The 17,306-nt window shown below is 36.5% G+C and overlaps 1 protein-coding gene across 2 annotated transcripts in view; it reads right to left on the minus strand.

Annotated features, from left to right (window-relative positions):
- LOC150088046 (glutamate receptor 1-like) overlaps positions 1-17,306 on the minus strand; it is a 630,662-nt gene that overhangs the window by 42,519 nt on the left and 570,837 nt on the right. The gene's annotated exons all lie outside the window — the stretch shown is intronic.

Here is a 17,306-nt window from a genome sequence, read left to right on the forward strand (position 1 = left end):
GTTCTTTATTTATCCAGTTTTAGGCCTAGGTACAGTATTTTATAGAATATAAAACATAGCAGTTATGTATTTTCCAAATTTAAGCAAAATAATTTTTAAAAGTTGATTTTTCAAAGCGGCTCATGCAAAACAATACAGAAAAAAAATACTTTCATCAAAGAAACAAAAAATATTGAAAATTTGTTAGCCAGTGTTGTTATTATTCGCAAACGCGCCTGAAATGTAACACACGTTACCTAACTCGTTCTGTTAGGCATTAATCGTATCGGATATGTTCCGGATAAGTATTTATAGCTGCTGGTTTTGCACAAACAGAAGCAGGAAGAGCCGGCCAAAGTTTCCTCTTTCATATGGCTGAATCTTCAATCCATACGTCTAGCTATTCGAGAATTATTATCCTTAATTTTGTGGCTGTTCCAAAACAGTTTTGTTGTTTTTGTGGATGCTCAAAAACAGTTTTGTTGTTTCTATAAATTAATCGTATGTGCATATTACTTATATAATTGCATATAAGTAATATGCACCAGATATTCGATTATTTTACACAATTGCCTGATTAACCGTTTAATATTTATAGTTAGAATCAAGGAGCATATTGAAACATTACCATGCTATTCTTGTATGTTAAGTTGAATGTACAGCAGATAATGATCTAGTATCTATATATAGAACATTCGAAGACCACGTTCTGCAGGTGCTTACTTTCAATGCTGATTTAAACCTTTTAGGTTTTCCAAATAAATTTTGAAAGTCTCCTAACGATAATGTGCAATAAACAGAATATCAGTAGCAAGCAACTTGTTTTTGACATCGAGCCAGAAGTTAAACTCAGAAAGAGTTTTTTGGCTACTTTAATATTTATGTATGTAGGTTAGTGGCATAATGTTACAGGCGAGACAGAAGAAGCTAGACAGCTAGACTCAAACGGGACTAGGTGGTGGAGTAGAGCAATATTCAGCGATTTTTGTTTATGGAGCAGAGTTCTCTATGTTTACCTAAAATATACATGTTAGCAGTTTCAGGTTGCTAATCGCAGTTATGAAGGTCTGAAAATTACATCTTTAAAGCTTTCAAATACTCTGCCTAAAATACCCTTTCAATAACCAAATAAACGAAATCGGAAAAGCTAGCCAACGTTAACTGTATTCTCTCTGCTTTAAAAGATTAAACACCATTTTTCCCCCCGAACATATCAAAACCAGACTGGTTTTGATATGTTCGGGGGGAAATTTAGAACATATTTATTTATTTAGAATATAGTATTTATTTAGAACATATCAAAACCAGACTGGTTTTGATATGTTCTAAATAAATATTTAGCTACTCTGATTAAGAACTACTTAAATTTCAGTACGTGTGCATTTATTTTAAGTCGTAATTTTATTTTAATTCGTCGCTCAACAAGCATATTCAGTTAAGTTTGATTTTTATACTTTTATTTTCCATTAGATAACAGAACTATTTAAAATTCTACTGATAAAAATACAATAGTCATTTCATAATGGAGCTAATCTGTTGTTATATAGCCCTTGTAGCACAGTGGACAGGAAAAGACCTGCTCGAACGAAGGAAAAGTCGATGATGGGAGAAACTTTTACAGTCCTTTTCACCACGTGGCTGAGTTAGTCGGCCTCAGGCGAGGTAGCGCGGTTTTTTCTCCTGGAAACTCTGGTTTTTCATCCACCAAACAGAAAATCTACCTCAGAACACAAGCAGTTACATAGAATATACAAGAAGCATATGGCCTTAGTCGCCGATGCTCATAAAACTCAACTACAACAACAACTCTTATTAAGTGACAGTACTGTACAACTACGACTCAGTGTTGCAATAAAATGAATGGGGTTTCTCCTACAGCAAATATAATACTGTACTCATTTAGGATTCTTGCTAGTACCCACAAGTCCATTTTTGAAATTGCAGTACTTTCTGCAGAATAAGAAACAGTTCTATGCTCTTTCACAGTAAAATTTAAACTTTAATATGAAAAATAAAAATGGTGCATAAAGTTCAAACTCAAGTAATTCGGTATATTTAAAAAAATAACTTAGTTAACTAATAATTACTTAAGATGTAGTACTTTTAAAATCATATTATAGAAATATTTTACCCACCATACTCGTAAATTTATTTTATTGAAATAATTTACCTAAGTAAAGTTTCTTTTATAATGGTCAATTTCTCATAATTATGAGATGTCGTTAAATAGCAACATCCTTACTATATGAGAAATCAAATCAATGTGTCATGAAAATGCTATTATATTTTCTAGTAGATTGTAGTTTTTAGTAGTTGTAGTAACTTGAAATAAAAATAAATGTATAAAAAAACATGACTTCAGACAACTTTCATAAAATGAAGATTAACTGACTTTTCCCCCGACGTAAATTGACATTTCAAATATATATGAGAAGAGCATTTAATATAAAGCCAAGCTCTAGATATTTTTGTGATATATGCTGTTCCGCTTTTACCTTTAACAGTTTCCATTTCTTCTACTATTTACTTAATTTTATATATATATAAAAAAAAAAAACTACGCGAGTCTCTTTTCAGCTCTGTGGATCAGAGCGGATATATATATATATATATGGAGTTATTTCACTGTCTACTTTTTCACCCAAGAATTACTTACAGCCCACCTGAGAGATAAGGTACGCTTAGTAGCATTAAGGTTCCGAAGAACAACTAGTCTTTTCCTTTCTTATTGTGGCTGACAGTTAGTAGAAGCGTAAAGCACTAAAACTCTTACTTGATTCACGCAACATAAACTTCATAAAAATGGAGTTTTATCGATTTTCATCTTCAGTTTAGCTAAGAGTCTTAAATGTCAAATTCTTGAGAGTTAATTCCAGAGAAAGTTTTTGGATACATCAGCCGAGGATTACTAAGTGTACATTTTGCAATGGAAAAATACAAATCAATGGATTGAATACAATAGTTCCAAAATAGAATTGTGGCATATTTATTGCTCTGCGTGCAGAGCGTTACTGCCGAATGTAATATTGTAATGAAAAATGGTTATGAAAGAATTTTACTTTCGCAGTTTTGAAGTAGTTTAAAACTTTGATTGTTAATAGTACCAAGAATAAAGTAATCTAAAAATAACATTTCCCTAAATTCTATTGTAGATTTACTGGTAATTCAAACGTCACATATATTTGCATTAGCCCATTTTACTGTGTGTGGAATATTCAATTTGAATATCACTATATGAAGATACTTTTATTGATTAAATAAAAAAACAAAACTTGTCTATGTATTTAATTTATTAAAATCAACTTATAATATATTAAAATTAAATATTAAAGAAATAGATGTGGCTCCAGTAAATTCATTCTTATTCATTCACAATGAATAAGATAGCTAATTTGATTAAAATAAATAAAAAAAAAAATGTAACCCTTTTCTTCGGTGCAATCCGATAATAAGGGCCATTAGACAGACCTGTAACTGATTTAAATATTTTAAAAAAGCAACTTCTCAAAGAAAACAATTTTTCTATTTGCTTATTTTGACATTACCAGTTGAAATTACCTTGGCCATACTGCAATGGCATAGAGGAAGTTTGTAATGCTGATGCGTAATATCATAAACTGAACCCAGCTTGTTATGAAACGTCTAGATGCCCCAAATAAAAATGATACTATGGTGACTGGTAAGAAGACAAGAGAACTGTAGAGTGCTGCGCTGGACAAACTATCTAAGCAATCTATAGAATGTACGCGGTGTGGCTATTAAATAAGAAGACTGTTGCAATAAACTAAATATAATGGAATACTTTGTACCTTACAAAATTTATCCTCTTGAAAATAATTGCCTTGGGCTTATACACACTGCTCAAAGCACAGAAACATTTTTGTAAATCAATTTCATATAAACCTTTTTAACATTTCGGTTGTACTTAAACCCTATGTTTTATAAATATATGTACTTGTTTATACTCCGGCACGACCACCAGGTCAGTGGAGTTTACAATAAATCAATCAATACAATATTAATCGTATTTAGTAGTCACGGGCTTGAACCCCCGTCCACTCAAAGAGCGTATGCTACAGCACTCGCGCCCTGGACCACTCGGCTACGTCAGGCCTACGCCAGAGATGAATACTATACATGTATGATTGTTAGATGGGAGAAGTAAATCGTATCATCACCAACGCGGTGAAATTATGACTTTATTGCCAATGTCATCCACAGCTCGGGCTGCACTTTCTTACCTGCTGGCTGCAGTCTATTGCTCGAACTGCAGCGTCAAAAACAGTTTCAATCTCCTGTCAGAGCAAAGCATGGTGGATCCAAGATCTCAGCCTTAAATTTCAGAATAAACAAAGAGTACATGCAAAATGGAAAGCAAAATCAGACCCGAATAGTGACAAATGGGCCTGGAGTACTGGGGTCCATAGTTTAACAGATATTTATTTAAAGTATACCCAGAATAAAAAAAAAAAAAAAAAAAAAAAAAAAAAAAAATAAATAAATAAATAAATAAATAAATAAATATCTTTAAATAAATATCTGTTAAAATCAGACCCACTAGACAGGACTGCATACTGAAGAGCCTGCGCCCAGTTGAATAGAAGCAAATCTGAAGCCATGAAAGCCTGCATTGACAAAACAATCAAGATCGGGAAGGCACCATTTAAGGCAAGGCATGATGAATTCCCTCAAAAACTTAATCCGATCGAATAGGTAGACTACATCACAAAATTTCAGCCAAAGTCAGCGTCAGACATTAAGAGCATTCACAACAGTTGTCAGCGAGATGTCCTCGCTCCCATCATCATCACAAAAAGAGAGCTTATCCAGGCCATCAATGATATCCCACCAACGTCATGCACTGGATATGATGGGGTACCACAATTCATTCTTAAGAGCGTTAGTGTTTTCATTATCGATGCACTCCTAGGTATCTTTAATGGAATCCTCACAACGCAGCAACGTTTCCCAACAGACTGGAATCAATATATTGTCCAACAAATTCCCAAAACACAAGGAGTGACCTCAGTTTCACAATTCAGGCCAATAATGAAAGCCTCATGTCTCCTCGAAGTCATGGAGAAGTGCCTTCTTCCCATCCTAACCAACCAGGTTCTGTCATGTGAATCACCATTCATTCACTATGCCTTGAAAGGCAGGTCCACCATTACCAACCTACGGAAACCACGAACGCCATTCTGGGGGCTCTACAAGATAGGGCTGAGATGGCAATTGTTCATTTGGACATCCAGCCCCTCCTGCAACTTTGTGAGGACGGATACCAGATAAAAGGCAATATACTGGTATTCTTGAAGTCGCTACTTACGACCAGGATCCTTCACTTGACTGTGAATAAAAAATCTTTTACAAGGAAAGTTTGTGTAGGTGTTCCCCAGGGCGGAGTTCTTTCAGAGCTCCTCTTTATGGCTGCCATCCACCCATTCCTATGCCAGCAAACAGAATTTATCAGTTATGCAGACGACTTGAAGCTCCTCTATCGGAACAACGGGACCGCCCAACCTGATTCTGTTTCTGAAACCATTATCAACAGCCTTAAGGATCTGATTACATATTTGGCACAGTTTTCTCTTAAGATAAATCAAAACAAATCTGCACAAATGGTGTTTTCACTCAAATCAAACCCAACTCAACTAAACCTGGAAATCCACAGAACCCCCACCACTCCAGTCACCAAGCACAGATATCTCGGCGTTATATTCGACCCTAAACTCAGTTTCAAACACCATGTTGCAGACATTCACAGAAAGGTCTACAGGTCCACATGACTCGCCAGACAACATCTCCTTCATGTCACAGAGCCCGAGTACACGCTCCAATACATATACCGGTTTCTGCAGCCAAGTCATCACCTACGGCTTAGAAATCTGGGCGTCGGCAACGAAAACGACGCTAGAAACCATTGCATCCGATGAGTACTGGCTTCTTCGGTGGGTCCTCTTCAAGCATAAACTGTCACCACTCACACATACTTCAGATATCACCCAACTTCTAAATTACAGAGAAGTCTCCAAACGGATATTCGCCCTCCGCTTGCTCGTGTCAATTAAAATGACAGCGAGTGAAGTCAATACGCCAAGTTTTTGGTAGATGTGCAATTGCAGGATCCCCCAACACCGTTAAGAGCCCTCCCCTCTCTGCAGTCTGTGGCGTGGAGGTTCAGGATAGGGGATAGACTCCTGCCCATGGAGATGCTCCACAACGTCCAGGAGATGGACGTGGACTACAAAAAGTTCTTAGAGGACAAATCGTACAGAAGACGCATCATCAGGAAAGAGCTTTTGTCTTAGCCGAGTGACTGCCATCGCTTTTCATGTTAAACCCCTAGCATTGTTGCTGTTATGGGTATTATTGCATCAGGCAATCATGTAACCATTCACTGCCTGCAATAAAGTTAATAATAATAATAATAATAATAATAATAATAATAATTTGTTATGTAACTTCCTCTGGAAGTCTGCAACACTTAAGCATAATCGGCAGACTGGTAGACTGTGTACCCTGACTCGTCACTCCAATACATAGCTTTCCATTGGTTTAAGGTCCAATAACGATGAGTCTTAAGTGAAGCCAGATGGCGTCTGGCATTAGTCGGGGTGATTGGTGGCTTGTAGGCGACCATTCGTAGGTGGTAACACATATTATGCATCGTCCTGCGAACTGTACTGGTGCTGACATGTGTCCTGATCGTCCTACGGAGAGCTCTATGTGTGTGCTGTAACAACGTCGACCTGCGTTTCGCTTAGACGATTCTTTGCTCAATTATATTCTGATATTAGCCTATACCTGCTTTTAGTTGTAATGTGAAAAATTGGATTCGCAGTTATTTGATTGCCACTGATTCTTTTAAAATAGCGAAATAATTTCATATAAAACATAGCCATATACACGATAAGTAGTAGAGTTTTCAAATTTAAATATTAACGAAACATTAACTGTTATTAAACGCACGTATTATTTAATCGCAATATTAAATACACATTTTAAGTGTTGTACGCTGCGTTATTTTTCAAATGATGATCTTAGTGAAGTAGCGACACATCATTATGTGTTCCCCAAACCAAAAATAACTTACCGATGAGATTAAGTTTATCGTTATGTTTTCCATTTGAAACTTAGCCAAGTTTTCGAGGGTCGGATATTGGCCGTTTCCCACGAAATTCAGTTACCTACTCGTGATAAATGTTTTCAGATAATCTGGCACCGATTCAAAAGAATTTTGATATTTTCCGTCTGGATGAGTTATCAGCGAGATCCCACTGTTTTAATTGATTACACTATTCATATCCGGATTTTTAAATGCGCAGCGACTATTATAATTTCCTTTCGTTACCCTTGTTGTAGCACCTGTCGCAATTTCTTGATTAGACACATTTGGATTTGTACAAGCATAATAATGCAGAATATTTTGCACCTCATTTTCATAAAAACAGAAGAATATTTTGTTAAGCTCATAAAACTTTCCTAGCCTCATTGACGGGATTCGAACCTAGATCTTTTCCACCCGGTGGCGCCAGGTGGGCAGGAGCGGCAGTGCGTAGCACACGCTTCTTGATTAGACCGGGGTTCGAGTCCGTGACCACCAAATACGGAGGATGCGGAAAGGTCAGGGAATGACCACCGCATATCCCCACGGAGCAATATGGCCTTAGTTGCTAATGCTCTTAAAAAAAAAAACCAAATGACAAACCAAATTCCACCCGGTATGCAGAGGGCGGTGATTACATTAACTGTTATACTGGCGAGAGGTCGCGTTTTCGGCGTTCAAAAAATGTTGGCATAACTTAGGCAGCACCCACTGATTTGTTCTAAATCTCAATAGCAAAGAATTAACCATGAGTCAAATTTCTTGTTCAGGGAATCAAATTTTGCAAATAGGGTAACTTTGGGTGCAAAAGTTGTTTGTTTTGTTAGATGTAAAATTCAAGTGCTGCATGCTTTTCTAACCCAGAGGGGCTGGAAAAACATGCAGCCTGTTCTTGAAAATAACTGTACCACGATGAAAAAGCCCAAAATAATTCCTCTGTCATAATGGGGTCTTGTGCTACCAGCGAGGGTCTTGGATAAGCAAAGGCTTTCAGAGTACATAACGTTTACTTCAGGGCATTACGGCGAAGTCAACGGCAAGATAACTGTTTTACCAATTCCAAATAAAACTTCCACAACCTGTCTTTTACTGCTCTTCCAGATCGAAAACAATAGTTTTCTTGCCATAAAATTAGTGCAGTGGAAGATCTTCATGCCTATATAGATCATGTAAGGAATAACAAAGTAAAGTTTAACATTGTGTAATTATATAACTACAAGTGCATTTTTCTTGGGGTTAACTTCCTAAACTGTATTGGCTTTCCTGGGTTCCATAAATTCAACTTACGGACACCTGGATTTCAGCTAGCGTTCAGCAGCCGCTCTACTTAAGACACATCAATGCATGACCCATTGACACGGGATTTCGCCAGTGATATATCCTGGCTCGGTGGCTTGGCAAACTCTTCGGGGCAAGAATTTGCATCTACTGATGCCTCCTTTCTAGCGTGGGATATCTAGGCCCATATCCTTTCTCTTATCCCTTGCAAGATAGAATGTTTCTCTCCACCGAACTTACTGCGATATGTTTCCTTCTCTACCCCTTTGCCTTATTGACTTTCTGCTCTCTTTCATGTCATCCTTCTATTAAGATTTTCCCCACTAGTAGAGTCTTGACTCCCTGGATTTTAGGATTGTCCCCATTAGTAGTTTCTTGGGATCCGCTCCCTGTGGAGTTACACTTTATTGTCCCCATTATCTTTCCCATTTCTTTTCATGGGCCCTCTCCCTTGCTCTGCTTGGGGTAAGGACTCGATTAGGCGTCCTACTAACCCGGCCCAGCTTCTCCTGCCGTGCGCGGATGCTGGAATATCCCTTCCTGGTGATGGGGCCTTCCAGTAACTAAGTGCCTAGATGAACAGTATGAAAAAACAACACTCTGTTCACGATACCCACATGACTCATCTGGCCTCGGCAGATTTGCTTCTTCATAGTGACACTTCTAACAGTTTTGTGGGTAACCATTCGGACCGCTTACGGATACGCACAATGACCACAATGACCCACGAACTCAGCGAACGATTTGTCGAATCGTTCACATGGGAACTATCGAAGTGGACAGCCGCAATACTCACCTCTCAAGGAACAACCCGATATAATGAAGATCAATATCTAGTGTGGGAATTCACATCGCATCTTGCCATAAGTGAAGAAGACATCGTTGATAATCTCACTGTTCATATTGCTTTATCCATGCATATTACAGACAGCTCTCCTTACACAGTCTTGTGATTGAAGAGTCTTCTCATATCAGTATAATTTTATTCATAGACGTTATATCACGGCTTTAGAAATCTCAGCGAAAGGGAAGTGACTTCCAACTTTATTATCCATTTTATTCTCGATTCAGGTTGTAGCCCAAACCAGGCTTTGACGCAATTCCAATAAGCTAGGAATTACCACTAGAACTGGCTAATTCCTTTGATATCACATGTGATTTTAAGATTGCTAATGCTCTTCATATTCCTTCATATGGGACAGTTTATGTAGGGTTCGTTGTCAGATAATTAGGTATGTTATCTAGCCATTTATATGGCTTAGGGATATGTCTTTGAATATTGTGTGGGTTTAGAGAAGATTTGAAATATTAATGCTGTTATTAGCGTTCTTAAGATTCATCTGGAGATGCTGAGAGATGAAAATCCTGGAATAAATTCCAGAATTACAAATGAATAATTCAATAAATTTCAAATTAGAGTATGGTGTACTTTAAACCATGTAGTTTCTCTTTAAGTAAACACTGAATTAACTTTAAAACCATCCTTCTTGTACTCCAAGGGGCTAGCATACCTTATATGATTGATTTGGGGACCCACCGGTTAGAAATCACTATCATAAACTTCCGGGTGGGTCCGGTTAAATCAGCCCAGAACGAAAAAAAAAAAAAAAAAAAAGTTTATAGAAATTGCTGAAGTCAACAACAGTAACTGAATGGACTTCAAACAGAATCAGATATTTCTTAAGGAGCTAGGCGGCGTAGCCACTGTACAGCCAAGGAGGACAGTCAATGATTGTAATCTTATCTCGCTAGTGTAGTTTAAAATGTATTATTTGTGAAATTGCCAACGTTCCATTCGACATGTTGCTTACTCTGCTGTTTTATAGGTCAAAGTGGTGTCTGTGTTCACGCTGGATAGAGAATACGCCTTCTAAAATTGACATGTTGATCTATTTTGTCGAGGGGGGCGTACCACTTCCGATTAACTTTAATCCCTGCACGCCCAATATCATTGTTATATGGCAATTATATTTTACGCATTAGACCACCATTAATTCCACCACTCTGTACATAAAAGCACTATTTTCTTTTGCCCTATTATTCAGAAAGGTTACATTAGCGACTGAATTTTAATTCTGCCTCACTGTGAAATATATTTATTGATTTGGCGACACAATCTCTCTCTCTAACACACATGCATGCACATTACACATGTATCCATCCTAAACTATGCGAAAATTTTGAGAAAATTAGATTTGAGTCAGTTACAATTTCTGCAACTTGCGTTCCGTAAATGCACTGTGCTTGAGATTTAACAGCTTTTAAGTCCATTAACATACCGTGTCGCAAAAAAGGAGGGATTTAAGCGCTCAAGAGAAAATGAATCGCGTGAAAGGCTTTGACAACCTGCCAAGGAGTAATTACAGAAAAGCTGCTGCTAAACTTGGCATCTCTCAGCCAGTTCTGTGTAAACCTTTGAACTGCCAGAACTCTATAGAAACACGTGGAACTGGAAGCATAAATGAGAATCGCAAATAAAAGATACTTGGAAATGTGAGGATATTGAAGAACCTTTTACTGTGGTTTGAGTGGGCAAACCTCCAAAAATACGTTAATCAACAAGAGCAGACTCACTGTAGAGGAAAGGCATTTGGCCCCAACACAGAGGGAGGATGAATTTACGTCTTTGTTTTGATGGCAAACATGGAACCCGCACAAAAGTAAGCACGTGAAGTTGACTGACACTGAAATATTGTACTCAGAGTATGTGCTAACTGATAGGATCTACAGAAGAAGAAAAAAGGCCATTGAAACTTAGTGTTAGAATAGTTCTTTAAGCCGAGAAGGCTGTATATATGAATGAATGCATGTATATATGCATGACCTACATAGCGAGCAGAAATGTGAGACTGAGTGAAAAGATCCAAAATGGTTTCAAAGGGTAATACGAGAAAGAGAGATAATTTAGATATTTACGAAGCATAGAAGAAAGTTTGGAAAGGGGAATATACAAGTGAAATTTAGCTGCAGTAAAATGCACGGTGGGAACTGCAATGATGTATGAAATAAGTTGTAAATTAATGGACTGAATGCTGCTTGAAATCGGCATATACAATAAGATCCATGACGATGTTTTGTGGTTGCATTATTGTCTTAACTTTACGAAAAAAAATTTTAATTAATGAAACGTGCATTTGGTAACATTTAAATTTTAAACTTCTGTATGTATTTCGCAGTTGTCTTAACAAAAGGGAGGAAATTTTGTCTCAAGCAACGATTCGACAATGAATAGTTGAATTTATCTTAAATGTCAACGAATTGATGAATCAACCATCCTTATTAAGCCTATCAGCACGACGAACTGAAGCAAGTGTTGCTCTGACCCACTAGACCCATTGGCCCACTAGGCCAATTTCCATCCGCTATACGTGACAACTCCTTTCTGAACAGTTCACGGTACCGTTATATATTGTTCTATTACAAACAACTGTCATGCTCATACTCTTCATTCATTCAGTGATATATTTCTCTTCATTTACTCCTCGGATAGTATTTTTGATCTTTATAAAATCAACATTAGATAATGTGTTGTGGTTAAAAACTTCTATTTTGTAAACATATCTTCTATAATTCGTATATCAATCTGTAAATCCGATGGATTTTCTCCCTGCACCATATGTATAATACCTTAGTTCGAATCCCGTCAATGACGCAAGGAATTTTTTTTTTTTTTTTTCCACGACGTGGCTCAGTTAGTCGGTCTCAGGCGTGGGGACCAAACACCAGAGTTTTCTTTCGCAAACTCCGGTTTTTCGTCCAGCAAAGAGGAAATCAACCACAGAACACACGCAATTTAGCGATGACATATTACATGGCCTCAGTTGCTGAAGCACCTAAAACCCTACAACCGACCAATCAATCCGAGGGATTCGTATTGTAGAATCCAAAGAGAAATATGACTGTTCTTCATCAATCAACTAATTTCTTTGGAGTAATAAAATTGACGGAAACAAAGCAACGCAATGTTCATATAAACAATTACCAAATCTTAATTGATACTGGTCAATATTTATAATACCTCTAACGCTAATTAAAAAACACGACCTCAATTTTTTTTTTTATAAGCTATGCAAAAATGCAAGTAGAGGTTAATTACAAGTTTCCTTTTTTTTTTATAATAATTTGAACTCCAAGGTCGTTTTGAGAAAAGATTGTAGGTACTAGGTAATCTTTATTGAACAAAAGACTTTTCCATACCAGCTGTAGGGAAGCGTGCAGCTCGTACTGCTGGGGAACCAGGGCCTCTAGGTACGACTTTAACACAGTCTTATAGCATTAACATACTCACCAAAGCATGAAAATAGCATTGCTACATCCCTGATCCAACCGGAACTGAATGGTCAAGATTTTCATGGAGAATAAGCGGGACATTTCTTATTGAACATGAAATCGAATGTGCTTACAGTGGCGTTTTAAACTTAGAGACCGGCGCTCGGAAAAGCGGAAACTAGCATTTAGATGGTGAATCATGGTACGCATGCATTCAATGACTATGGTTTGAGTACGGTGACATATATGAAAGCAATCGACATGCATTGCTTGTTCCAACAGACAATGCAGACAATCTTGTGATGTCCTTTGTTGGGGCTGTTTATCATTATATGACAGAGTAGTTTCAGCATGGCTCTGCGAAAGATGACTCTTTGTTTCTTGTTTACTGCTGAGGTTTTAATATTATTAAACAGTCTTCGTTAAAAGTTCTTCTGGAATACGATGAACCTGTCGAAATTACTAGGTCCCAAGTCCTCTGCAGGAAAGGGCGGTGGAGGCTGTTTCTGATGTGTGGATCCTGCCCTGTCATTCTTTAGCCTTCTATATGATTCACCGATGTAGGTCAAGTTTCAGGAGCACTGGATATATATCACGCTTCTTGATTAGACCGGGGTTCGAGCCCGTCACCACCAAATAAGGAGGATGCGGAAAGGTCAGGGAATGACCACCGCATATCCCGGAGCAATATGGCCTTAGTTGCTAATGCTCCTAAAACCAAATAACAAACAACAACAAACAAACAACAGCACTGGATATAGTCTATTAGGCCTCTCGGGGGTCGGATGGTCGATGTTGATTCTTAGTAAGCTTCTGTTTTTGGGAGACTGGGTTCCTTCATAGAATATACGTATATTATAGGTTTTTGCTGCTTTTGTTGTAATGCTGCTAGAATTTATTATAAGATAAACTGGTTCTTTGGTTTTATTTTTTTTTTTTCCGGGGAGATGTAGCTGTTGTTAAGAGTTCTGTTGATGATTTGCTCTACTAATGGAGAATATTGGTTCATCAGAGCTATAGCTTTTAATGTTGGCATTTATTGTTGACGAAGTTGCTGATGATGTCTACTTCATAAAATGTTTCAGAAGCTCAGCAATAAACAAGAAACAAGATTTACTCTCCTACCTTAACCTCGTTCAGATTTACCTGGTGCGCTGGTGACGAGGGTTAAGGTAGGAATAAAAAAAAATCTCCCCTGATATATGCTCCTGCTCGAAAACAGTCTCGTAAAAAAAAATGATTAATTACACCAATATCAACCCAAACCTATATATTTATAAACCCTCCCACAGACTCTTCCCAGAAAACTCCACTACAGGATCGCGCAAGGAGGTAAGTTTCCAACTTAATATAGGAGAGTAACTCTAAGGATTCCAGCTAAATTGTATAAATGAATTAATTAATTATTATATACTAATGGTGTGATTAATTAATTACGATATACTAAGACATAATAATGTGGGATGCTATCAAATTACCAATAAAGAATTATTTTGTAACCAAAAGTTGAAACCAAGCAATTATAACCGCATCAGTAACCGCTACAGCTTTAAGTAATAATTTAACATAATTAGATTATTAATAGAGTTCTGCAAAACTTTCTAGAAAATTGTACCTCAAACCAATGTTATAACCACTTAGGCTTGAATATGGGAGACAGTCAGTTCTAGAAACGTACCCAAAAATAGTTTAGGTGTTTGGCATTGAGGAGGTTATTTCCTTTAAAACTGTATCATTTAGATAATAAATTACTTAATATATCATGTGATATAATAGTGTAGTCTCAATTAATTATCTCACAATGATGAGCAAACAATAGTCCCGTCTTCCAATTAATTTTTAGATATTTTTTATTATTATTATTACTAGCCATATAGTGCAAGGAAGCCTGAGGCTTATGCTGCACCAGCTAAAAAAAAATTTCCAAGTTACCGAGAGAGAGAGAGAGAGAGAAGGGAATCACCAAGAAGAGAAGAATGATGGTATCCAGCTCAGGACCCTGGGTGTGCCAATCCCATACTCACCAGATGTGAGCCCCTGGAGTTAAATCCCATTGGACGGATTTTTTTTAGTTATTATTGATGCTATGAAAATTCTGTCCTCTAAAATGAAAGAGAAGCATTTTATACGGTCTTCATTTCATCTCTGATACTAGTTGAAGGGAGAGAAGAGGAGTGACAGAAAATGAAATGAGTTAATTTTTCCTTGTGATTTTCTGAAAGTGGGGAAAATCTAACCATTCAACCACAAAGTTCACAACAAGCTACGAATGAACACGAGATACTGTTGAGAGTGGGAATGGAATTATGGGTTGAAGTGGGTACCTTTGCTTCATTTGTGTATGGATTATTGAAGAGGCTAGACATTTCCTTGAGGTTAAAAACAAATTTTCTGCGATTGCAGTCCCTTTCTTTGAATTATTTCATGTTCACCTGTTTTTTTTTTTTTTTTTTATGGCACCATATAAATCACTATATATATTTACGAGACATTCAAAATTCAGGAGTAGAATATGCAAACTGAAAGGGAATTCTAATTCCTAATCAGAAGGGGAATTGCTTCTGATTGCGCATTGGATGGCACTGATTTTCAAATTTTGTAAGATGAGACCAGTCTAAGCGACACAAGGATTCGCACTAACATATGGTAAAAACATTGATCATCTATTTGATGCCATAAACAGTTCTTTATTTTTTTGCAAAATGATCGTCTATGGAAAAAGAACTAAAGATTCTGTCGGCAATAGTTTTGAAAACAGTGCCAGAAAAATGGTGAAACTGCGATCTGCAGTCTGATCATACAACGTCGTAATAAAAGACATTCACCCCAATAAGAATTGCAAAGCACGTTATTCAAAAGCAGGAAGGATCAAAATACAAGGGGAGAAAACTGTGTGTGTCCACAAGATGATATAGGACTACGTAAACTAGATTTATACAATACTGTATTTTGTTTACTCAAAAAAGGACATCTGAAATGTCTGTGATATTTCATCCATTTTACGGTAGCAGACCTAAATAAAAACCAGTTCCATTTATTAATAAACACAATCATTTGAATAAAATAACGTACGTACTTTATTTGGAATAAAGGCATTGCATTTCGATTTTTTAGTAAGTTGGATAAATAAGGATAATTATGTAGTGAAAAATGTCACCATTACACTCTTTTCAGCAAATATTCTTGCACCCCTTCTATTTAAGGGAGAGTTACATCTCCCCCTACTTTGAGTATGGGCTAAGTTGCCGACGTGCCTAAAATCCAACAACAACGACCCAACCAACAACATTTAATCTTGGTCATCTTAAATAATATAATACGTACCTAAAATTTAATGGTTATCATCAAAAAACATCACAATCTTATGCAATTTCCGGTTAATACAGTATTTTGAATCATTCAGTACCGGATATAACGTGCGTATTTAATTTCTGCGTGACTTAACTGACTTTATAGAAAGAAATGTTACTGGCTTTTTAATCATATGCTTGCGAAATTAATAGCAAACCACACACATTACAACTGTTTTACCTTATTTGGATAAAATTTACTTTTAATATAATAGAACATCGATCTATTTTAATATAATTTAAAAACCCATTTGAGTTAAAATATAAATGTTTTTTTTTTATTGATTAATGAAAAACAACGATATGGGTTTTTATTTTTTACTATTATATCAAAATCGAAGTGGTACAGTTATACCATAAAAGCATGTACTCGGATGAGATAGTGACCCAGTTAAAAAATACAGTTAGCTAAGTTTCCAATCGAAAGCAATTAGCTGCGTTACTCAATCGGAACAATCACAGTCATTTGGTCAATAGAAAGAATATTAATGCATATAACTCCTCTAACTAAAGACCCACCATTCTTGAACATTACATGATCAGGTAGAGAGAACACAGATAAATAAGTAAAACGTTTAAAGAAAGATCGCGAGTTAGGAATGATAAATGAGTCCACGAAGCATTAATCATATCCACCGAAATGAATCAGTGCCACGAACCTTGAAAAGAAACTCTAGGTGATTATATACAGCTTGTGAAGCGCGATGTTTTAATTTTCATTTATGATTCGACTCCAAATCCTCGAATGCCCGGATTGGTCATGTATTACCCATTAGAGAGAACGTGTTGTGCAAGACAAGTAGGAAACATTAAGTGCCTACTGCTGGGTTTATTACTCATTATCTGCGAATTCGCAACCCATGAAAGCTTTCGTCCAACTCGCTGCTGACCATGAAACACAGTTAGATAAATTGCATTCTGGTGTTTGAGAAGAGTTACAAAATCTGTATATGGTGCATTAATTTATGAGTAGTTAATTCGTATTGGGGCTAAGAAATAAAGCAGAAAGTGCATTGCGAACTCACTAAAATTATATCAACATTCAATTTTCTTTTAATTTATATTACTATTACTTTGCAGGGTTTTGTTGTTGTTCGCAATTAATTTATAATAATTTAACATTAACGATTAGGAGTGGAAGTTCATAGACAATTATTTTTATCAAAATTCTTTTAATCGAAATAATTGTTCGTAGTCAATTTATCCCTATAGGACAAAATAAGTTGTCCTTTTTGGATAAACTACATTAATAATCACTAAAGAATGCAAAATAATAACAAAAATAATAATAAATCATTGAAATATATAATTTTGAAGTCATGCAC

The sequence above is a fragment of the Mastigoproctus giganteus genome, chromosome 3, assembly GCF_048544385.1.
Source record: "Mastigoproctus giganteus isolate SK-2022 chromosome 3, ASM4854438v1, whole genome shotgun sequence".
NCBI classification, from domain to species: Eukaryota; Metazoa; Arthropoda; class Arachnida; order Uropygi; family Thelyphonidae; genus Mastigoproctus; species Mastigoproctus giganteus.